Below are 25,708 nucleotides of genomic sequence, written 5' to 3'. Positions count from 1 at the left end.
GATCATGTTTTGTAACTGAGTTATCGGCAACTGGCAGGAGCCATATGGTTGTCGCTTTATTGTATGCAATGCAATCGCGCTGTAATGCTTTACTTTATCACTAAGCGGTAGCGATAGTCGTGGAAGCATAAGACTGGCGAGACGACAACGATGCTACGATGGAGATCAAGGTGTCGCGCCGGTGACGATGGTGATCACGACGGTGCTTCGAAGATGGAGATCACAAGCACAAGATGATGATGGCCATATCATATCACTTATATTGATTGCATGTGATGTTTATCTTTTATGCATCTTATCTTGCTTTGATTGACGGTAGCATTATAAGATGATCTCTCACTAATTATCAAGAAGTGTTCTCCCTGAGTATGCACCGTTGCGAAAGTTCTTCGTGCTGAGATACCACGTGATGATCGGGTGTGATAGGCTCTACGTTCAAATACAACGGGTGCAAAACAGTTGCACACACGGAATACTCAGGTTATACTTGACGAGCCAAGCATATACAGATATGGCCTCGGAACACGGATACCGAAAGGTCGAGCGTGAATCATATAGTAGATATGATCAACATAGTGATGTTCACCAATGAAACTACTCCATCTCACGTGATGATCGGACATGGTTTAGTTGATTTGGATCACGTAATCACTTAGAGGATTAGAGGGATATCTATCTAAGTTGGAGTTCTTTAAATAAATTAATTGAACCTAAATTTATCATGAAACTTAGTACCTGATAGTATCTTGCTTGTTTATGCTTGATTGTAGATAGATGGCTCGTGCTGTTGTTCCGTTGAATTTTAATGCGTTCCTTGAGAAAGCAAAGTTGAAAGATGATGGTAGCAATTACACGGACTGGGTCCGTAAATTGAGGATTATCCTCATTGCTGCACAGAAGAATTACGTCCTGGAAGCACCGCTGGGTGCCAGGCCTGCTGCTGGAGCAACACCAGATGTTATGAACGTCTGGCAGAGCAAAGCTGATGACTACTCGATAGTTCAGTGTGCCATGCTTTACGGCTTAGAATTGGGACTTCAACGACGTTTTGAACGTCATGGAGCATATGAGATGTTCCAGGAGTTGAAGTTAATATTTCAAGCAAATGCCCGGATTGAGAGATATGAAGTCTCCAATAAGTTCTATAGCTGCAAGATGGAGGAGAACAGTTCTGTCAGTGAGCATATACTCAAAATGTCTGGGTATAATAATCACTTGATTCAATTGGGAGTTAATCTTCCAGATGATTGCGTCATTTACAGAATCCTCCAATCACTGCCACCAAGCTACAAGAGCTTCGTGATGAACTATAATATGCAAGGGATGAATAAGACTATTCCCGAGCTCTTCGCAATGCTGAAAGCTGCGGAGGTAGAAATCAAGAAGGAGCATCAAGTGTTGATGGTCAACAAGACCACTAGTTTCAAGAAAAAGGGCAAAGGGAAGAAGAAGGGGAACTTCAAGAAGAACGGCAAGCAAGTTGCTACTCAAGAGAAGAAACCCAAACCTGGACCTAAGTCTGAAACTGAGTGCTTCTACTGCAAGCAGACTGGTCACTGGAAGCGGAACTGCCCCAAGTATTTGGCGGATAAGAAGGATGGCAGGTGAACAAAGGTATATGTGATATACATGTTATTGATGTGTACCTTACTAATGCTCGCAGTAGCACCTGGGTGTTTGATACTGGTTCTGTTGCTAATATTTGCAACTCGAAACAGGGACTACGGATTAAGCGAAGATTGGCTAAGGACGAGGTGACGATGCGCGTGGGAAACGGTTCCAAAGTCGATGTGATCGCAGTTGGCATGCTACCTCTACATCTACCTTCGGGATTAATATTAGACCTAAATAATTGCTATTTGGTGCCAGCGTTAAGCATGAACATTATATCTGGATCTTGTTTGATGTGAGACGATTATTCATTTAAATCTGAGAATAATGGTTGTTCTATTTATATGAGTAATATCTTTTATGGTCATGCACCCTTAAAGAGTGGTCTATTTTTATTGAATCTCGATAGTAGTGACACACATATTCATAGTGTTGAAGCCAAAAGATGCAGAGTTGATAATGATAGTGCAACTTATTTGTGGCACTACCGTTTAGGTCATATCGATGTAAAGCGCATGAAGAAACTCCATACTAATGGACTTTTGGAACCACTTGATTATGAATCACTTGGTACTTGCGAACCGTGCCTCATGGGCAAGATGACTAAAACACCATTCTCCGGTACTATGGAGAGAGCAACAGATTTGTTGGAAATCATACGTACAGATGTATGTGGCCCGATGAATATTGAGGCTCATGGCGGATATCGTTATTTTCTCACATTCACAGATGACTTAAGCAGATATGGGTATATCTACTTAATGAAACATAAGTCTAAAACGTTTGAAAAGTTCAAAGAATTTCAGAGTGAAGTTGAAAATCATCGTAACAAGAAAATAAAGTTTCTACGATCTGATCGTGGAGGAGAATATTTGAGTTACGAGTTTGGTGTACATTTGAAACAATGCGAAATAGTTTCGCAACTCACGCCACCCGGAACACCACAGCGCAATGGTGTGTCCGAACGTCGTAATCATACTTTACTAGATATGGTGCGATCTATGATGTCTCTTACTGATTTACCTCTATCGTTTTGGGGATACGCTCTAGAGACAGCCGCATTCACGTTAAATAGGGCACCATCAAAATCCGTTGAGACGACGCCTTATGAACTGTGGTTTGGCAAGAAACCAAAGTTGTTGTTTCTAAAAGTTTGGGGCTGCGATGCTTATGTAAAAAAGCTTCAACCTGATAAGCTCGAACCCAAATCGGAGAAATGTGTCTTCATAGGATATCCAAAGGAGACTATTGGATACACCTTTTATCACAGATCCGAAGGCAAGACTTTTGTTGCTAAGTTCGAAAACTTTCTGGAGAAGGAGTTTCTCTCGAAAGAAGTGAGTGGGAGGAAAGTAGAACTTGACGAGGTAACTGTACCTGCTCCCTTATTGGAAAGTAGTGCATCACAGAAAACTGTTTCAGTGACACCTACACCAGTTAGTGAGGAAGCTAATGATGATGATCATGAAACTTCAGAACAAGATACTACTGAACCTCATAGATCAACCAGAGTGAGATCCGCGCCAGAGTGGTACGGTAATCCTGTTCTGGAAGTCATGCTACTAGATCATGATGACCCTACGAACTATGAAGAAGCGATGGTGAGCCCAGATTCCGCAAAATGGCTTGAAGCCATGAAATCTGAGATGGGATCCATGTATGAGAACAAAGTATGGACTTTGGTTGACTTGCCCGATGATCGGCAAGCAATTGAGAATAAATGGATCTTCAAGAAGAAGACTGACGCTGATGGTAATATTACTGTCTGCAAAGCTCGACTTGTCGCAAAAGGTTTTCGGCAAGTTCAAGGGATTGACTACGATGAGACCTTCTCACCCGTAGCGATGCTTAAGTCTGTCCGAATCATGTTAGCAATTGCCGCATTTTATGATTATGAAATTTGGCAGATGGATGTCAAAACTGCATTCCTGAATGGATTTCTGGAAGAAGAGTTGTATATGATGCAACCAGAAGGTTTTGTCGATCCAAAAGGAGCTAACAAAGTGTGCAAGCTCCAGCGATCCATTTATGGACTGGTGCAAGCCTCTCGGAGTTGGAATAAACGCTTTGATAGTGTGATCAAAGCATTTGGTTTTATACAGACTTTTGGAGAAGCCTGTATTTACAAGAAAGTGAGTGGGAGCTCTGTAGCATTTCTGATATTATATGTGGATGACATATTACTAATTGGAAATGATATAGAATTTCTGGGTAGCATAAAGGGATACTTGAATAAGAGTTTTTCAATGAAAGACCTCGGTGAAGCTGCTTACATATTAGGCATTAAGATCTATAGAGATAGATTAAGACGCTTAATTGGACTTTCACAAACCACATACCTTGACAAAGTTTTGAAGAAGTTCAAAATGGATCAAGCAAAGAAAGGGTTCTTGCCTGTGTTACAAGGTGTGAAGTTGAGTAAGACTCAATGCCCGACCACTGCAGAAGATAGAGAGAAAATGAAAGATGTTCCCTATGCTTCAGCCATAGGCTCTATCATGTATGCAATGCTGTGTACCAGACCTGATGTGTGCCTTGCTATAAGTCTACCAGGGAGGTACCAAAGTAATCTAGGAGTGGATCACTGGACAACGGTCAAGAACATCCTGAAATACCTGAAATGGACTAAGGATATGTTTCTCATATATGGAGGTGACAAAGAGCTCATCGTAAAAGGTTACGTTGATGCAAGCTTTGACACTGATCCGGACGATTCTAAATCGCAAACCGGATACGTGTTTACATTAAACGGTGGAGCTGTCAGTTGGTGCAGTTCTAAACAAAGCGTTGTAGCGGGATCTACATCTGAAGCAGAGTACATAGCTGCTTCGGAAGAAGCAAATGAAGGAGTCTGGATGAAGGAGTTCATATCCGATCTAGGTGTCATACCTAGTGCATCGGGTCCAATGAAAATCTTTTGTGACAATACTGGTGCAATTGCCTTGGCAAAGGAATCCAGATTTCACAAGAGAACCAAGCACATCAAGAGACGCTTCAATTCCATCCGGGATCTAGTCCAGGTGGGAGACATAGAGATTTGCAAGATACATATGGATCTGATTGTTGCAGACCCGTTGACTAAGCCTCTTCCACGAGCAAAACATGATCAGCACCAAGGCTCCATGGGTGTTAGAATCATTACTATGTAATCTAGATTATTGACTCTAGTGCAAGTGGGAGACTGAAGGAAATATTCCCTAGAGGCAATAATAAAGTTATTATTTATTTCCTTATATCATGGTAAATGTTTATTATTCATGATAGAATTGTATTAACCGGAAACATAATGCATGTGTGAATACATAGACAAACAGAGTGTCACTAGTATGCCTCTACTTGACTAGCTCGTTAATCGAAGATGGTTATGTTTCCTAACCATGAACAAAGAGTTGTTATTTGATTAACGGGATCACATCATTAGGTGAATGATCTAATTGACATGACCCATTCCATTAGCTTAGCACCCGATCGTTTAGTATGTTGCTATTGCTTTCTTCATGACTTATACATGTTCCTATGACAATGAGATTATGCAACTCCCGTTTGCCGGAGGAACACTTTATGTGCTACCAAACGTCACAACGTAAATGGGTGATTATAAAGGTGCTCTACAGGTGTCTCCAAAGGTACATGTTGGGTTGGCGTATTTTGAGATTAGGATTTGTCACTCCGATTGTCGGAGAGGTATCTCTGGGCCCTCTCAGTAATGCACATCACATAAGCCTTGCAAGCATTGAAACTAATGAGTTAGTTGCGATATGATGTATTACGAAACGAGTAAAGAGACTTGCCGGTAACGAGATTGAACTAGGTATTGAGATACCGATGATCGAATCTCGGGCAAGTAACATACCGATGACAAAGGGAACAACATATGTTGTTATGTGGTCTGACCGATAAAGATCTTCATAGAATATGTAGGAGCCAATATGAGCATCCAGGTTCCGCTATTGGTTATTGACCGGTCTCGGTCATGTCTACATTGTTCTCGAACCCGTAGGGTCCGCACGCTTAAGGTTTCGATGACAGTTATATTATGAGTTTATGAGTTTTGATGTACCGAAGTTAGTTAGGAGTCCCGGATGTGATCACGGACATGACGAGGAGTCTCGAAATGGTCGAGACATAAAGATTGATATATTGGACGGCTATATTAGGACACCGGAAGTGTTCCGGGTGATTTCGGAGAAAACCGGAGAGCCGAAGGGTTACCGGAACCCTACCGGGAGAAGTAATGGGCCTTATGGGCCTTAGTGGAGAGAGAGAGGGGCAGCCAGGGTGGGCTGCGCGCCTCCTCCCCCCTGGTCCGAATTGGACTAGGAGAGGGGGGCGACGCCCCCCTTTCCCTCTCCCTCCCCACTTCCTTCCCCCTCCTAGTAGGAGTAGGACTCCTACTAGGAGGAGGACTCCTCCTGGCGCGCCTATAGGGGCCGGCCGGCCTCCTCCCCTTGCTCCTTTATATACGGGGCAGGGGGGCACCCCTAGACACAAGTTGATCCCCGTGATCATATTCTTAGCCGTGTGCGGTGCCCCCTTCCACCATAGTCCTCGATAATATTGTAGCGGTGCTTAGGCGAAGCCCTGCGACGTTAGTACATCAAGATCGTCACCACGCCGTCGTGCTGACGGAACTCTTCCCCGACACTTTGCTGGATCGGAGTCCGGGGATCGTCATCGAGCTGAACGTGTGCTAGAACTCGGAGGTGCCGTAGTTTCGGTGCTTGATCGGTCGGACCGTGGAGACGTACGACTACATCAACCAAACGCTTCCGTTGTCGATCTGCAAGGGTACGTAGATCACACTCTCCCCTCTCATTGCTATGCATCACCATGATCTTGCGTGTGCGTAGGAATTTTTTTGAAATTACTACGTTCCCCAACACATGCAGGGCCGGGCTGGTAAAATCCGGGGCCCTATGCGAAACTAAATAATGGGGCCCTATCTCACTAGAAATAAATGAACTGTCAAGCAATTATAATGTATATTTGATATAGTGTGTTACATAACAAATTATGTTGTACTGAAACACAATATGAATAAAATAAAATTATAGTGATATGGTAGTAGATATCAATTGGGGATTATGCATCAATGTTTGACAATTAAACAAATCGTCTAACTCACCTAGTCTTGTGTCCCATCAGATTGAATTGCTGTACTACGATCTTTAATCGAGGAGCAATAATGCAAGAACATATCATCTTTAATCGAGGAGCAATAAACAGAGACTAGTTAAGGGTGAAGTGACGATGTGTGTTGGAAGTGGTTCCAAGATTGATATGATCATCATCGCACACTCCCTATACTTTCGGGATTAGTGTTGAACCTGAATAAGTGTTATTTGGTGTTTGCGTTGAGCATGAATATGATTTGATCATGTTTATTGTAATACGGTAATTCATTTAAGTAAGAGAATAAATTGTTGTTCTGTTTACATGAATAAAACCTTATATGGTTACACACCCAATGAAAATAGTTTGTTGGATCTCGATCATAGTGATACACATAATCATAATATTGAAACCAAAAGATGCAAAGTTAATAATGATAGTGCAACTTATTTGTGGCACTGCCGTTTAGGTCATATTGGTGTAAAGCGCATGAAGAAACTCCATGCTGATGGGATTTTGGAATCACTTGATTATGAATCACTTGATGCTTGTGAACCATGCCTCATGGGCAAGATGACTAAGACTCCGTTCTCCGGAGTGAGCAACTGACTTATTGGAAATAATACATACTGATGTATGCGGTCCGATGAGTGTTAAAGCTCACGGCAAGTATCGTTATTTTCTGAACTTCACAGATGATTTGAGCAGATATGGGTATATCTACTTGATGAGACATAAGTCTGAAACATTTGAAAAGTTCAAATAATTTCAGAGTGAAGTGGAGAATCATCGTAACAAGAAAATAAAAGTTTCTACGATATGATCGCAGAGGTAAAATATTTGAGTTACGAGTTTGGCCTTCAGTTAAAACAATGTGAAATAGTTTTACTACTCACGCCACCTGGAACACCACAGCATAATGGTGTGTCCGAACATTATAACCGTACTTTATTAGATATGGTGCGATCTATGATGTATCTTGTCGATCTACCACTATCGTTTTGAGGTTATGCGTTAAAAACAGCTGCATTCACGTTTAAAAGGGCACCATCTAAGTCCGTTGAGACGACACAATCTGAACTATGGTTTGGCAAGAAACCAAAGTTGTCGTTTCTTAAAGCTTGGGATTGTGATGCTCATATAAAAAAGTTTCATCCTGATAAGCTCAAACCCAAATCGGAGAAATATGTCTTCATAGGATACCCAAAGGAGACTGTTGGGTACACCTTCTATCACAAATCCGAAGGCAAGACTTTTGTTGCTAAATTCAGAGTTTTTCTAGAGAAGGAGTTTCTCTCGAAAGAAGTGAGTGGGAGGAAAGTAGAACTTGATGAGGTAACTGTACCTGCTCCCTTATTGGAAAGTAGTTCATCACAGAAATCTGTTCCTGTGACTACTACACCAATTAGTGAGGAAGCTAATGATGATGATCATGTAACTCCAGATCAAGTTACTACCGAATCTCGTAGGTAAACCAGAGTGAGATCCGCACCAGAGTGGTACAGTAATCCTGTTCTGGAAGTCATGTTACTAGACCATGACGAACTTGCGAACTATGAGGAAGCGATGATGAGCCCAGATTCCACGAAATGGTTTGAGGCCATAAAATCTGAGATATGATCCATGTATGAGAACAAAGTATGGACTTTGATGGATTTGCCCGATGATCGACAAGCCATAGAAAATAAATGGATCTTCAAGAGGAAGACGGACGCTGATAGTAGTGTTACTATCTACAAAGCTAGAATTGTCGCAAAAGGTTTTCGACAAGTTCAAGATGTTGACTATGATGAGATTTTCTAACTCGTATATATGCTTAAGTCTGTCCGAATCATGTTAGCAATTGCCGCATTTTATGAAATCTAGCAAATGGATAAACAAAACTGCATTCCTTAATGGATTTCTTAAAGAAGAGTTGTATATGATGCAACCAGAAGGTTTTGTCAACCCTAAAGGTGTTAACAAAATATGCAAGCTCCAACGATCCATCTATGGACTGGTGCAAGCATCTCGGAGTTGGAATATACGCTTTGATAAGTTGATCAAAGCATATAGTTTTATACAGACTTACGGTGAAGCCTGTATTTACAAGAAAGTGCGTGGGAGCACTACAACATTTCTGATAAGTATATGTGAACAACATATTGTTGATCGGAAATAATGTATAATTTTCTGGAAAGCATAAAGGAATATTTGAAAGGAGTTTTTCAAAGAAAGACCTCGGTAAAGCTTCTTACATATTGAGCATCAAGATCTATAGAGATAGATCAAGACGCTTGATAAGTTTTTTCAATGAGTACATACCTTGACAAGATTTTGAAGTAGTTCAAAATGGAACAGTCAAAGAAAGAGTTCTTGCGTGTGTTGCAAGGTGTGAAATTGAGTAAGACTCAAAGCCCGACCACGGCAGAAGATAGAAATAGAATGAAAGTCATTCCCTATGCCTCAGCCATAGGTTCTATAAAGTATGCCATGCTGTGTACCAGATCTATTGTATACCCTACACTATGTTAAGCAAGGGAGTACAATTGTGATCTAAGAGTAGATCACTGGACAGCGGTCAAAATTATCCTTAGTGGAATAAGGAAATATTTCTCAATTATGGAGGTGACAAAAAGGTTCGTCGTAAAAAGTTACGTCGATGCAAGTTTTGACACAAATCTGGATGACTCTAAGTCTCGATCTAGATACATATTGAAAGTGGGAGCAATAAGCAAGAATAGCTCCGTGCAAAGCATTGTTGACATAGAAATTCGCAAAATACTTACGGATCTGAATGTGACAGACCCGTTGACTAAAATTATCTCACAAGCAAAACATGATCACACCTTAGTACTCTTTGGGTGTTAATTACATAGCGATGTGAACTAGATTACTGACTCTAGTAAACCCTTTGGGTGTTGATCACATATCGATGTGAACTATGGGTGTTAATCACATGGTGATGTGAACTATTGCTGTTAAATCACATGGCGATGTGAACTAGATAATTGACTCTAGTGCAAGTGGGAGACTAAAGGAAATATGCCCTAGAGGCAATAATAAAGTTATTATTTATTTCCTTATATCATGATAAATGTTTATTATTCATGCTAGAATTGTATTAACCAGAGACATAATACTTGTGTGAATACATAGACAAACAAAGTGTCACTAGTATGCCTCTACTTGACTAGCTCGTTAATCGAAGATGGTTATGTTTCCTAACCATAAACAAAAGAGTTGTTATTTGATTAACGGGATCACATCATTAGTAGAATGATGTGATTGACATGACCCATTCCATTAGCTTAGCACCCGATCGTTTAGTATGTTGCTATTGCTTTCTTCATGACTTATACATGTTCCTATGACTATGAGATTATGCAACTCCCGATTGCCGGAGGAACACTTTGTGTGCTACCAAACGTCACAACGTAACTGGGTGATTATAAAGGAGCTCTACAGGTGTCTCCAAAGGTACATGTTGGGTTGGCGTATTTCGAGATTAGGATTTGTCACTCCGATTGTCGGAGAGGTATCTCTGGGCCCTCTCGGTAATGCACATCACATAAGACTTGCAAGCATTGCAACTAATGAGTTAGTTGCGAGATGATGTATTACGAAACGAGGAAAGAGACTTGCTGGTAACGAGATTGAACTAGGTATTGAGATACCGACGATAGAATCTCGGGTAAGTAACATACCGATGACAAAGGGAACAACGTATGTTGTTTTGCGGTTTGACCAATAAAGATCTTCATAGAATATGTAGGAGCCAATATGAGCATCCAGGTTCCGCTATTGGTTATTGAGCGGAGACATGTCTCGGTCATGTCTACATTGTTCTCGAATCCGTAGGGTCCGCACGCTTAAGGTTTCGATGACAGTTATATTATGAGTTTATGAGTTTTGATGTACCGAAGTTAGTTCGGAGTCCCGGATGTGATCACGGACATGACGAGGAGTCTCGAAATGGTCAAGACATAAAGATTGATATATTGGACGGCTATATTCGGACACCGGAAGTGTTCCGGGTGATTTCGGAGAAAACCAGAGAGCCGGAGGGTTACCGGAACCCCCCCGGGAGAAGTAATGGGCCATATGGGCCTTAGTGGAGAGAGAGAGGGGTAGCCAGAGGTGGGTTGCGCGCCTCCTCCCCCTGGTCCGAATTGGACTAGGAGTGGGGGGCGGCGCCCCCCCCTTTTCCTCTCCCTCCCCACTTTTTTCCCCCTCCTAGTAGGAGTCCTACTCCTACTAGGAGGAGGACTCCTCCTGGCGCGCCTATAGGGGCCGGCCGGCCTCCTCCCCTTACTCCTTTATATACAGGGGCAGGGGGGCACCCCTAGACACACAAGTTGATCCACGTGATCATATTCTTAGCCGTGTGCGGTGCCCCCTTCCACCATAATCCTCGATAATATTGTAGCAGTGCTTAGGCGAAGCCCTGCGACAGTAGAACATCAAGATCGTCACCACGCCGTCGTGCTGACGGAACTCTTCCCCGACACTTTGCTGGATCGGAGTCCGGGGATCGTCATCGAGCTGAACGTGTGCTAAAACTCGGAGGTGCCATAGTTTTGGTGCTTGATCGGTCGGCCCGTGAAGACGTACGACTACATCAACCGCGTTGTGCTAACGCTTCCGCTGTCGGTTTACAAGGGTACATAGATCACACTCTCCCCTCTCGTTGCTATGCATCACAATGATCTTGCGTGTGCGTAGGAATTTTTTTGAAAGTACTACGTTCCCCAACAGCCTCTGCCTATAAATGTCGCCGTGTCATCCGTCGCGGCATCGTCGGTTCTAGATGTCGATGGCAGGAGGCAGGAGGATGCGCATGCGCCATGTCACCTGCCCATGGATTCTCGATGCGATCGATGGAGTCGAACTGAACCGCCCTTGGGTTACAAATCGAGTAGATCAGCTTGTTATTTTTTTAGCAGAGATCGAGGCATCAAGCAGATCATCATGCCCTAGCACCCTGGCGGCTGGGATCGCAAGAGAGGCATCGAACCATCCAAGCAGCGAGCAGTGGCTTGGGATGGTCGAGTAGTGGCCCGATGGACTCATGTACTGGGGGAGTCACGCGACAGCGGGCAGAGGCCTAGTTCTATGTGCGGCCCAACAACTACCCTTAAAGTTTGAGGTTGCGATGCTTATGTGGAAAAGTTTCAAACTGATAAGCTCGAACCCAAATCGAAGTAGTGGGTCTTCATAGGATACCCAAAACGAAACTACTGGGTACACCTTCTATCATAGATCCGAAGGCAAGATATTTTGTTTCTTAGAATGGATCCTTTCTAGATAAGGAGTTTCTCTCGAAAGAAGTGAGCGGGAGGAAAGTAGAACTTGATGAGGTAATTGTACCTTCTCCCGAATTGGAAAGTAGTTTATCACAGAAATCAGTTCCAGTGATTCCTACACCAATTAGTGAGGAAGCTAATGATGATGATCATCAAACTTCAGATCAAGTTACTACCGAACCTCGTAGGTCAACTAGAGTACGGTTCGCAACAGAGTGGTACGGTAATCCTATTCTGGAAGTCATGTTACTAGACCATGACGAACCTACGAACTATGAGGAAGCAATGATGAGCCCAGATTCCACAAAATGGCTTGAGGCCATGAAATCTGAGATGGGATCCATGTATGAGAACAAAGTATGGACTTTGATTGACTTGCCTGGTGATCGGCGAGTCATTAAGAATAAATGGATCTTCAAGAGGAAGACGGACGCTGATAGTAGTGTTACTATCTACAAAGCTCGAATTGTCACAAAAATGTTTTCGACAAGTTCAAGGTGTTGACTACGATGAGATTTTCTCACCCGTATCGATGCTTAAAAGTCTATCTGAATCATGTTAGCAGTTGCAGAATTTTATGAAATCTGGCAAATGGATGTCAAAACTGCATTCCTTAACGGATTTCTTAAAGAAGAGTTGTGTATGATGCAACTAGAAGGTTTTGTTGATCCTAAAGGTGCTAATAAAGTGAGCAAGCTCCAACGATCCATCTATGGACTGGTGCAAGCATCTCAGAGTTGGAATATATGCTCTGATAAAGTGATCAAAGCATATGGTTTTATACAGACTTGCGGTGAAGCTTGTATTTACAAGAAAGTGAGTGGGAGCACTACAACATTTCTGATAAGTATATGTGAATGACATATTGTTGATCGGAAATAATGTAGAATTTTCTGGAAAGCATAAAGGAATGTTTGAAAGGAGTTTTTCAAAGAAAGACCTCAGTGAAGCTACTTACATATTGAGCATCAAGATCTATAGAGATAGATCAAGACGCTTGATATATTTTCAATGATTACATACCTTCCCAAGATTTTGAAGTAGTTCAAAATGGAATAGTCAAAGAATGAGTTCTTGCCTGTGTTGCAAGGTGTGAAGTTCAGTAAAGACTCAAAACCCGACCACGGCAGAAAATAGAAAGAGAATGAGAAGTCATTCCCTATGCCTCAGTCATAGGTTCTACAAAGTATGCTATGATGCGTACCAGACCTATTGTGTACTTCACCATAAGTTTGGCAAGAGGGTACAATAGTGATCCAGGAGTGGATCACTAGACAACGGTTAAAAATATCCTTAGTGGAATAAGGAAATGTTTCTCGGTTATGGACGAGACAAAGAGTTCATCGTAAAGAGTTACGTCGATGCAAGCTTTAACACCGATCTGGATGACTCTAAGTCTCGATCTAGATACATATTGACAGTGGGAGCAATTAGCTAGAGTAGCTCCGTGCAAAGCATTGTAAACATAGAAAATTTGCAAAATACATATGGCTCTGAATGTGGTAGACCCGTTGACTAAAATTCTCTCACAAGCAAAACATGATCACTCTTTGGGTGTTAATCACATAGCAATGTGAACTAGATTATTGACTCTAGTAAACCATTTGGGTGTTAGTCACATGGAGATATGAACTAATCACATAAAGATGTGAACTATTGGTATTAAATCACATGACCATGTGAAGTAGATTACTGACTCTAGTGCAAGTGGGAGACTGAAGGAAATATGCCCTAGAGGCAATAATAAAGTTGTTATTTATATTTCCTTATATCATGATAAATGTTTATTATTCATGCTAGAATTTTATTAACTGGAAACTTAGTACATGTGTGAATACATAGACAAATAGAGTGTCCCTAGTATGCACGTACTTGACTAGCTCGTTAATCAAAGATGGTTAAGTTTACTAGCCATGGACATGTGTTGTCATTTGATGAACGGGATCACATCATTAGAGAGTGATGTGATGGACAAGACCCATCTGTTGGGGATATTACTATCAGTCATGACCCGCCCAGGAGGGGCCGGGTCAGCCCCAATGGCGGGTTACGCAAGAAGCCTAGTAAACATTCAAGACGATAGTTTATTAAACCTTATAGAAGGCCCAAAGGCCTGGAGGCGGCTTAATGCCCAATATTGTAAACCGACTTATGTAAGGAAAGACTTGTAAAGAAAGGCATGTAAAAGAAGTCACCGAGCCGAACACGATTATGAGCCGGCCGGGAGGCGTCAACCCATGTATATAAGGGGACGACCCGGTGGCGGCTTAGGGCAAGAAACAAGAGATCGACAACCAAGCCGGTGAGTTGAGCCTCTTGGTGATCGAAGGCTCAGCAATACCAACACAACTAGACGTAGGCTTTTACCTTCAGCATAAGGGGCCGAACTAGTATAAAACCCCTCGTGTCCTTTGTCCCGATTAACCCCTTCAAGCTTCCTAGTTGCGATGGCCCTACGACTAAGTCCTTCCACTAGGACATCTGCCATGACAATTCCACGACAGTTGGCGCCCACCATGGGGCCAGCGCACGGTGGATTTGAGTTCTTGAAGGGCAACCTCGAAGGGCTCAAGGGATACGCTGTGGGCCGGATGACCAAGAGTCGTCGCGGCAAGCTCTACATCGACAACGAAGGCTGGGGCCCCGAGGCCGGCTCAATTGAGTACGGGTACTGGGTCCCCTTCGGCGGAATTCATGTCTACATCGGCCGGATCGGCGAGTCAGGTCCTGAGCCGGACGTCCACACCAACCTCATCGAAACGGCTCGGCGCGCGAGGACCGCCCATGTTCAATCTGCCGTGAAGCATGTCTTCGTAGGCTACGTCCACGGCGGTGAATACTCTGAAGGATCGGTGGAGGGTGGTGAGATGGCCGTCTGTTCTGACACTGCATCATCAACGGGTGAGACGGACTCTTTGTACCAGCTGCAGGATGGCATGCTCGGGGGATGTTCCGATGGCAACAGTATTCCGGACCCCTTTGAGCCGCCGAATTGGGCCGGAGTCTTCATGGCAGGGACACAGCCCGGGCAGAACTCTACAGCAGCGGCGGCAACAGCTACCGGGTCGGCTGCAGCTGGGTCAGGAGACCCCGCGCGCCCCCGACTCAGATCTTGATGGACCTCATGGATAAACTGACGACTCTGTTGACTGGCGTGGTAGAGCCGGCGGATAAAGCCCAGCATGACGCAGAGGTGGCACGCGTACATGAAGAGATGGTGCAAGCTAAGGAAAATCTAGCCGCAGAGGAAGTCAGGATGGTAGCAGAGCGGGCGGCTTTGGACGTTCGTGCTCAACAGCTTCAAGCGGAGACCTTCCGGCTCTCGATGGACCTGAACACGTCGAACGAGGTCATGAGGAGGAGGCATCAGAAAACTCAATCACGTCTGCCTCTGACGCTCGATCCTAGGAATCTTTTTCATACGCCCGGAGCCGGGGGAAGTAACCCGCCGGAGGCACCCCGAATTACAACACCCGGCGCGCAGGTCCAGCCGCATGCCATGGATCCACCTCGTATAATTACCGCTCCGCCTCATTACGTCCCAACGCCATCGGGTCACTTCTCCAACCCCTTGGAAAACCTCATTGCAGCATCGGCTCGTCTGGCGGCTCTCCCGATGGAAGGTGAGGGAGTCCTGGATTAGGGGGTGTTCGGGTAGCCGGACTATACCTTCAGCCGGACTCGTGGACTATGAAGATACAAGATTGAAGACTTCGTCCCGTGTCCGGATGGGACTTTCCTTGGCATGGATGGCAAGCTTGGCGATGCGGATATTGAAGATCTCCTACCATTGTAACCGACTTTATGTAACCCTAACCCTATCCGGTGACTATATAAACCGGAGGGTTGTAGTCCGTAGGCAATCAACTCCATATACAACAATCATACCATAGGCTAGCTTCTAGGGTTTAGCCTCCTTGATCTCGTGGTAGATCTACTCTTGTACTACCCATATCATCAATATTAATCAAGCAGGAGTAGGGTATTACCTCCATCGAGAGGGCCCGAACCTGGGTAAAAAACATCATGTCCCTTGTCTCCTGTTACCATCCGGCCTTGACGCACAGTTCGGGACCCCCTACCCAAGATCCGCCGGTTTTGACACCGACATTGGTGCTTTCATTGAGAGTTCCTCTGTGTTGTCGCCTTTAGGCCCGATGGCTCCTTTGATCATCAACAACGATACGGTCCAGGGTGAAAATTTTCTCCCCGGACAGATATTCGTCTTCGGCGGCTTCGCTCTGCGGGCCAATTCACTCGGCCACCTGGAGTAGATCGAAAGCTACGCCCCTGGCCATCAGGTCAGGTTTAGAAGCCTAAACTACACGGCTGACATCCATGAGGACTTGATCTTCGACGGATTCGAGCCATAGCCAAGCGCGCTGCACTGTCTCGATGGGCATGATATAGCTCTGCCGTCGAACAGCGCCTTGGAGGCCGCATACGCATCGGTTTCAACCATTGATTCGGAGCATACTGCGCCGATTGAGGATCAGCGGTTAGACACTGCCTCAGGGGCTGCGATCTCAGAGGCGATCAAGCCGAACTCCAGCCCTGCACTCCGCATGGCCCATGACTCCGAGGATCCGGACTCCTCCCCGGACTCCGAACCCCCCGCGCCCCTGCCAATCGAATCCGATTGGGCGCCGATAATGGAGTTCACCGCCGCAGACATCTTTCAGCATTCACCTTTTGGTGACATCCTGAACTCTCTTAAGTCTCTCTCTTTATCAGGAGATCCCTGGCTGGACTACGGTCAGCGAGGGTGGGATATGGACGATAAGGAAATTCAAAGCCCACCCACCACCCACTTTGTAGCCACTGTCGACGATCTAACCGACATGCTTGACTTCAGCTCCGAAGACATCGACGGCATGGACGACGATGTAGGAGACGAACAAGAACCAGCACCTGTAGGGCGCTGGAAGGCCACCTTGTCATATGACATATATATGGTGGATACTCCAAAAGATGGAGATGCCGATGGAACAGTGGGGGATGACGCCCCCAAGAAACAGCCGAAGCGCCGGCGTCAGCGGCGCCGCTCTAAATCCCGCCAAAGCAAAAACGGTGATTCCGGCACGGGAGATAATACTACCCCGGATAACGCCAAAGAACACCCACCTCAGCAAGATTTGGCACAGGAAGATGGAGAAGCCAGCCCTCATGAGAGAGTGGCAGACCGAGAGGTCGAGGATGATAACTATACGCCTCCCTCCGAAGACGAGGCAATCCACGATGACGACGAATTCGTCATACCATCAGACCCCGCCGAACAAGAGCGTTTTAAACGCAGGCTTTTAGCCACGGCAAGCAGCCTCAAGAAAAAGCAGCAACAGCTTAAAGCTGCCCAAGATTTGCTAGCTGACAGATGGACTGAAGTCCTTACGGCCGAAGAGTATGAACTCGAACGCCCCTCCAAGAGTTACCCGAAGCGCAGGCCGCTACCCCGATCAGAAGAGGAAGCACCTACATCACTAGCGCATGACATGGCAGACCGGCCACCTCGCGGCCGCGACAGAGAGGCCTCTCGGCCCTCCACCCAAGCCATGCCCCGATGCTGCTCAACTAAGGCATGGGAAAATGCGCCCGACCTGCGAGACATACTGGAGGATAAGGCAAGACAAACAAGATCGATCTACGGATCGCGCAGGCGCCCTACGGCATGTGAAAATGATCTTCACTCCGGATACAAGCCGGGCCGAACACAACAGACATAGAGCTTCCGAGCTACGTCGTGATATAGCCCAGTACAGAGGCGCCGCACACCCGATATGCTTCATGAATGAAGTAATGGATCATAAAATCCCAGAGGGTTTCAAACCCGTAAACATCGAATCATACAATGGCACAACAGACCCGGTGGTATGGATCGAGGATTATCTCCTTCACATCCACATGGCACGCGGCGATGATCTACACGCCATCAAATACCTCCCGCTCAAACTTAAAGGACCGGCCCGGCATTGGCTTAACAGCTTGCCAGCAGACTCAATCGGTTCTTGGGAGGACCTGGAAGCCGCATTCCTCGACAACTTCCAGGGCACTTACGTGCGACCGCCGGATGCCGACGACTTAAGCCACATAATTCAGCAGCTAGAGGAATCGGCCAGACAATTCTGGACATGGTTCCTAACAAAGAAGAACCAAGTAGTCGACTGTCCGGACACAGAGGCCCTAGCAGCCTTCAAGCATAACATCTGTGACGAGTGGCTTGCCCGGCACCTGGGACAGGAAAATCTGAAATCCATGGCAGCCCTCACGACACTCATGACCCGCTTTTGCGTGGGAGAAGATAGCTGGCTAGCTCGCAGTAACAACTTATCAAAGAAGCCTGGTAATTCGGATACCAAGGACAAAAGTGGCAGGACACGTCGGAATAAGCAAAAATGCCGCGTTAACAGCGACAGCAACGAAGACACGGCAGTCAATGCCGGATTCAAAGGCTATAAATCCAGTCAGCGGAAAAAGCCATTCAAAAAGAATACTCAGGGCCCGTCTAGTTTGGACCGAATACTCGGTCGCTTGTGCCAGATACATGGCACCCCCGAAAGTCCAGCCAATCACACTAACAGGGATTGTTGGGTGTTCAAGCAGGCAGGCAAGTTAAGGGCCGAAAATAGAGACAAGGGGCTGCACAGCGACGATGAGGAGCCCAAGCCGTCGAACAACAATGGACAGAAGGGCTTTCCCCCACAAGTGCGGACGGTGAACATAATATACGCAACCCACATTCCCAAGCGGGAGCGGAAGCTTGTGCTACGGGACGTATACGCGATAGAGCCAGTCGCCCCAAAGTTCAACCCATGGTCCTCCTGCCCGATCACTTTTGATCAAAGGGACCATCCCACTAGCATCCGTCATGGCGGCTTCGCCGCATTGGTTCTTGACCCAATCATCGATGGATTTCATCTCACAAGAGTCCTCATGGACAGCGGCAGTAGCCTGAACCAGCTTTATCAGGATACAGTGCGGAAAATGGGCATAGATCCCTCAAGGATTAAGCCCACAAGAACGACCTTTAAAGGCGTTATACCAGGTGTAGAAGCCAACTATATAGGCTCAGTAACACTTGACGTGGTCTTCGGATCCCCGGACAATTTCCGAAGCGAAGAGTTAATCTTCGATATAGTCCTGTTTCGCAATGGCTATCACGCCCTGCTCGGACGAACCGCATTTGCAAAGTTCAATGCGGTGCCGCACTATCCAAATCTCAAGCTCAAGATGCCAGGCCCTCGAGGAGTAATTACGGTCAACGGTAACACCGAACACTCCCTCCGTACGGAGGAGCATACGGCGGCTCTCGCAGCGGAGGTACGAAGTAGCCTTCTCAGGCAATTCTCCAGTCCGGCCATTAAAAAGCCAGACACCGCCAAGCGCGCCCGGAGTAACCCACAGCAGGACCGCCTGGCACACTCTTAGCAAGCGTAGCAATGCGGCCCCAACCCCAGCTGTCGCGACATAGCGAAACTAGTACCTCGCGTACATAACTACGCCCTTGAAATACCATGTGCACAGGGGAAGGGGCACAATAACGGCACGCCCAGAATACGGCTTAAAACGTACTAGGGGCTGCCGGATTCTCTTTTTAATTTTTTCTTACCTTCAGGACTCCATACTCCAGACGACCTGTTCGGCAATTCGACTGCCGCACAAATGATGCAAGATCCAGGGAGGTAGACAAGCCATGCCGCACTATGGAACTCCCAAGTGGTCTCTGTTACGAGCGGTATACCTGTTTTAAATACAATTCCGCGGCCTGCCCCCGGTCAGGACATACTGAATAGTCCAATATCTTTTGCTTACCGCACTATTTGTATCGTTCGGCTTTGATAAATAGCCTTCATATAAACAATGCATAGCTTTTGTCTATTTTCTGCATTACTCTCTTTTATATATGTTCATTAATGACATGTTGCACCCGTATACTGTGGTACGGCAAGTACGCCAGGGGCTTCAGTACCCTTTAATATGGTGTGAGAAGTCCGTACACTTTCACAAGTGCGGCACCCCGAACTTATAGCACTATATGCATCGGCTCCAAATCATGATTTGGGTCAATAGTTGGGTTTGCCCGGCTCCTATGTTTTGGTGCCTTACGTTCCGCTATATCGGCTAAGGTAGCACTAGGAGAACCATTGCGATTGTGCCCCGGTTGAGCTGGGTTAAGCACCTCAGTGGAGAAAGCTAAAACTGACTGTCATGATGAGGCGAGAGACCGGTCGCTGTTCGAGAGGTTTTTTCGAGTCCCTAAAGACTTATGCCGCTTCAAGTGAGGAGCCGTATTTGTCCGGCCAAGGCGTGGATAGCGCCCCAAACTCGGTCTTCCGAACTAGGGGCTTCCCCGAAATTTAAAATTATAAAGTTCTATGGCTAACTGAGAGTGTTCAAGCATTATAGTCCGATTACCTGGTTCATTGTGCTGAGCGCCTCCCTCGAAGGACCCAACTATGGGAAAGAGAGCGCCCAGGTTTATCCCGAACACCCCAGCACTAGTGGCATGGGGGCAGAAGCCGACGACTGGCCATCTCTCAATTTTTTGATAAACGGCCGCACAGAAAATAATATTTTAAATTCAACAAGCATTGATTAAGCACCTATGAACAAGTTTTCAGCGCACAAGATAAAAACGAGCGAGTTTATTCAAAACTTACATCCTTGGTACATTCATCCGCCACAAGGCGGGCACCCGCAAGAACATCCTTGTAATAGTTCTCGGGCTTGCGATGCTCCTTCCCCGGCGGCGGCCCGTCCTTCACAAGCTTCTCACCGTCCAGCTTACCCCAGTGCACCTTTGCACGGGCAAGGGCCCGACGGGCACCTTCGATGCAGATGGAGCGCTTGATGACCTCGAGCCTTGGACAGGCCTCCACCAGCCGCCACACGAGCCCGAAGTAGCTCCCAGGCAGGGCCTCTCCGGGCCACAGCCGAACTATGAAGCCCTCCATGGCCTGTTCGGCCGCCTTGTGGAGCTCGACCAGCTGTTTCAACTGGTCGCTCAAGGGCACATGGTGTCCGGCATCAGCATACTGAGACCAGAACACCTTCACTGTCGAGCTACCCTCTCAGCTCGGTAGCATGCGGCGGCGACGGATACGCTGCGGGGAAGATCTACGAATGCCCCTGGAGAATTCCGGATTCGGGTATGTAACAAGTAGTTTACTTTTATATTTCTGCTTTGCATAAAGAAGGCCTTACCCGCTGCTATCTTCTTAATCTCCTCCAACTCATGGAGGGCCTTTTGGGCTTCGGCCTTGGCAGACTTGGCAGTCTCAAGGGCCGCCACGAGCTCGGACTCTTGGGTCTTTGACTCAAGCTCCAAACTCTCATGTTTTTTCATGAGAGCCTGAAGCTCTTGCTGCACCTCGCCGACAGCGCCTGCTTGAGGGTCCCAAGTTTCTTTCGCTCGGTGCGCTCCGTGGCCGTTTTCTTTTCGGCCTCGGACAGCGCCTGCTTGAGGGTCGCGACCTCAGTCGTGGCCCCTATAATAAGCAGTGCAATCCTGTTATTTTTTGCAATCACGCCTCTCTATAGGCACTTTTTCTATAAGGTATTTCCTACCTTATTTTTCCTCGAGCTGCCGCTTGGCAAGGCCGAGCTCTTGCTCGGTCCGCTTGAGGTCCTGTTTCAGGACACCCACCTCCGCAGTCAGTGCGGCGGTGGATAGCAGCGAAGCCTGCACACGCATATTGACTCTTTATTGTTAGACTCCTGCGAAATTTACTAGATCCTCTATTCGGCTTTTCTTTCCGAACGCCAAACAGAGCATCAGGGGCTACTGTCTATGCGGTTATATTTTTACATATTTTTACTTACCTCGAAGCCCGTTAGGAGGCTAGCGCAAGCTTCACTCAGTCCGCTCTTGGCGGACTGAACCTTCTGGATCACCGTACTCATAATAGTACGGTGCTCCTCATCGATGGAGGCGCCGTCAAGCACCTCGAGCAGATTGTCCGGCACCTCTGGTTGGACAGAGGCCGCCAGCTCAGAAGGCTTGCTCCTCTTGGAAGGAGTTCGCCTACCGCAGTCTGGAACTGTTGAAGATTCCGGCGCGGTGTCCGGCACAAAGCCGGACTTGGAGCCCTGGGGGGTCTTGTCCCCTTTACTCCTGGGGTCCGGGAGGTCGCCCTGCGGCTCCTCCAGGACCACCACCTCCTGCCCCGGAGCTCGTTCCGACGCCACTTCGGCGTCGTCCGCAGTGCGGGGGGAGACAGCAGGCGGAACTGAGTTCATGTCCGATGAATCCAGGGAGCCGCTCGACGACTCATTGAGTACGGCCCGGGGCGGGCTGCATAATTATGTTCGACATTAGGGAAAGCTGTGCAACAAAGGAACATCATGAGTTATTCTGATATCTGAACTTACGATTTCGCCGGACGCTTGGCCCTGTTTGGCCACTCCTCTTTGCTCTCTTCTGCGTTGGGAGCGTAGTCCGGCGGAGGGGTCTTCCTTTTCCTAGACCCCTCGGCCTCCCCCATTGGGGCGGCCTTCCTCTTCTCTCCTCCCCCCACTGGGGGGGAGAGGTTTCTTCTTCCTCCTCCTCGTCTTCACGGGGGGAGTGCGTCTCGGACTCGTCGGAGGACGAGTCCAACACCACCATATGCCAGGAACTCTTTCGAGTCCCCATGGCTTTCTTCTTCTTGGCCTTCTTTTCTGGAACCACATAAGGTGCCGGAACCAGCAGCTTCGCTAGTAGAGCGGGGGCTGGGTCTTCGGGCAAGGGAGCCGGACAGTTAATCGATCCGGACTTCGCCCGCCAAGCCTGTCAAAGGTAAGGGAGCTTACATCCCGCATAGAGTCAAACTATGAAAAAACTTAACATCCTGTTGTCGGTGTACTAGAGTAGGGGTACCCTAGTATCCCGAACTTGTGCACGGGCAGTCGCAGCATCCCGCGGCAAGGCTTGCCGGGTGACCGCCAAGGTCCTCCGTGGTTCCTTTGGAGCCATTCAAGAACAAAGTATCCAAGTCAAGAAGACAAGACCCCGGCAAGAGGAGCTTGCCGGGAAGGCTAACAAAAGCATCCCAAGACCCTGGCAAGAGGAGCTTGCCGGGAAGGCCACCCAAGGCACTTCAAGGAACTTGCCGCGGCGCACCACGCGTCCCGGCAAGGCCCGGTGAGCGACAAGCTCCTGGACGCACAAGACAACAACCGCGGCAAGGTGCTTGCCGCGGCAAGACACCACTGTGCCCGCGCTCCAGCACATCCACCAACGTGTCGCTCTGGGACTCCTCCAGGCGTACGTGGCGGAAGGCTGTGCAGCTTGCGGTGCGCGGTGGCAAGCGGCGCTGACAAGTTTGCCATCGTGGTGAGCGGTGGCGCCCCTGACGGTCCCTTTTTGCACTGTTTAGGCGACACAGACGGGCATTTACTGCCCTTGTCCCCTGCCGTCAGGGTTAGGTATGATACACTGTAGCAGGTAGCTGTACCTACCACAGCACCTTCCCGTTTTTACCCTTGCCTCCGTTGCCACCTGTCGGTGACCCCTTGAGCATATAAAAGGAGGCCCATGCGCAACGTAGACGGGGCTAGCTGTTAGCTAGTTCGCAAAAACACTCACGCTCGGTCTCGTTAGCTGCTGGTGTGTACTGTAGCACTCCGCGCTCCCGAGCAAGAAATCAATACAAACCACAAAGCAGGAGTAGGGTTTTACGCATCCGTGCGGCCCGAACCTGGGTAAATCGCTCGCGTGTATCGCCTCGATTTGCTCTTTGCACGATCTCCGCCCCTGCCGAACCGAAAGGGACTCGGTCCGCCGGTCCCATAGGTGCCCGTGGATCAGTACCCCGGCATCTTTGGCGCGCCAGGTAGGGGGCGTCGAAGTTGTGTGAACCAGATCCGGCGTTCTCGCGAGCTAGATCTTCATCATCTTCATCAACATGCCGCCGAAGAAGAAGGTTTCAGAGGCGGCTGCTCCGTCCACGCCGAACCCACCATCGCCGGAGCAAACGGCTGATGGGGCAGGCGCCGGCGAAAGAACGTGCGCCGACGAGGGAGCTCACGGTGCTGCCAGGTCCAAGGACAAGGATGCGCTGCCCATCGGCGGCGTAGCCGGGTCCCACAACGACCGGGCGCACTCCAAGACCTCGGCGTCCGTACATGCACCGCGCCCGTCTCAGGAGGCGCGGGACCGGCAGCATCATGGTACTCACGGTACCATGCGTTTGCTGGACCAAGATCAAGCTGGTGGGTCTCGGAGCGCTCAGGACCACCATGCACGCCAACATGCTGGCGCAAGCGAGACACGGTCGCCTGGATGGGATACTGCTCCTTCTAACATGGTTAGAAGTCCGAGCATATCCCGCTCCTCGCACCGTTCGCCACCACCACCCGCCACTGCAGCAGAAGCTTTGGCACGAGCTCAACTGCTCCTAGATTACCCTCCAACAGCGGACAAGATCGACGACTGGAGGGCCACCATCCAGAGTCTCATCGGCTTCGGCAACGGTGACACTCAACGGCAGCCGAGCACGTCGCAGCCGCAGCCAGTCAGCCAGGCACGAGCTGGTGGCGACAAGACCGGTGGGGGTGCAACCTCTGTGCACTCTCCGCCCCGAAGGCCAAGATCTCCGACTCGCCGGATCCACCTTGACAGCGACTCCACCGCGTCATCAGATCCGCGAGCTCGTCGCGATCAGCGCCAAGTTCTTCAAGAACGACAACAAGAAGACGCTCGTACTCACATCGAGCGCCGAAGAGAAGCGCAGCGTCAATCAGACCAGCGCGCTGGGCCCTCTGTTGACATGCATGCGCCAGGGGAACCAGGCGACTTGCCGTACGCGGTAGGTTGCCCTGCGTTCACTTGTGAGCTGCGGCAAGTCCAGTGGCCCAGCACCAAGAATTTCAAACCAGATGTACCAGAGAAATGCGACGGCAAGACGCATCCATCGGAGTTCCTCAGCATCTACACCATCGCGGTGCAGGCTGCCGGGGGCGGGACGACAAGATCCTTGCCAACTACTTCCCGCTGGTGCTCAAACCCAACGTCAGGTCCTGGCTCATGCACTTGCCGGACAACTCCATATCCTCCTGGGCAGACCTATGCCATCAGTTTGTCGGTGCCTTTACAGGCGGCCACAAACCTCATGGCCAAGAGAGTGACCTTCATCTGCTCGCCCAGAAGGAAGGAGAGCCCCTGCGCAAGTACATTCAGAGGTTCAGCTGTGTACAGTATAACATCCCAGACGTCCACCCCGCTGCGGTCATCAGCGCGTTCCATCAGAATGTGCATAACCGCAGGATGCGGGAGGAGATGACGATGTGCAGGATCAGAGACGTCAGCGAGCTGTATGCCCTGGCCGACAAGTGTGCACGTGCTGAGGAAGGGAGGAAACTCCCCGGAGAGAAGACCGGAGCAGAAGGATCTGATAGCGAAGGTACTGCCCCGGCAAAGAGAAACCGGCGGCGGAACAGGAAGAAGAAAGGCAAAGAGGTGCTAGTCGTTGCGCAGTCCGGCAACGAAGGTGGCACCAACAAAGCCAAGGTTGGTAGCTCCGGCAAGGAGATTGCCAAGTGCGCCAACTGCCAGGCTGTGGCAGTCGCCGACAAGCAGGACGACACCGACAAGCAGTACTGCAAGATTCACCGCACCAAGGGCCATGACCTCCAGAGCTGCAAGAAAGTCGAGCAGCTTGTTCAGCAGCAAAAGGCTGAATATGAGCGACGCGACAAGGAGAGGGCCCAAGGAGGTGCTGGAGAAT

This window comes from Triticum urartu, chromosome 3, assembly GCF_003073215.2.
Source record: "Triticum urartu cultivar G1812 chromosome 3, Tu2.1, whole genome shotgun sequence".
NCBI lineage: Eukaryota > Viridiplantae > Streptophyta > Magnoliopsida > Poales > Poaceae > Triticum > Triticum urartu.
This window is presented reverse-complemented; position numbering follows the sequence as displayed.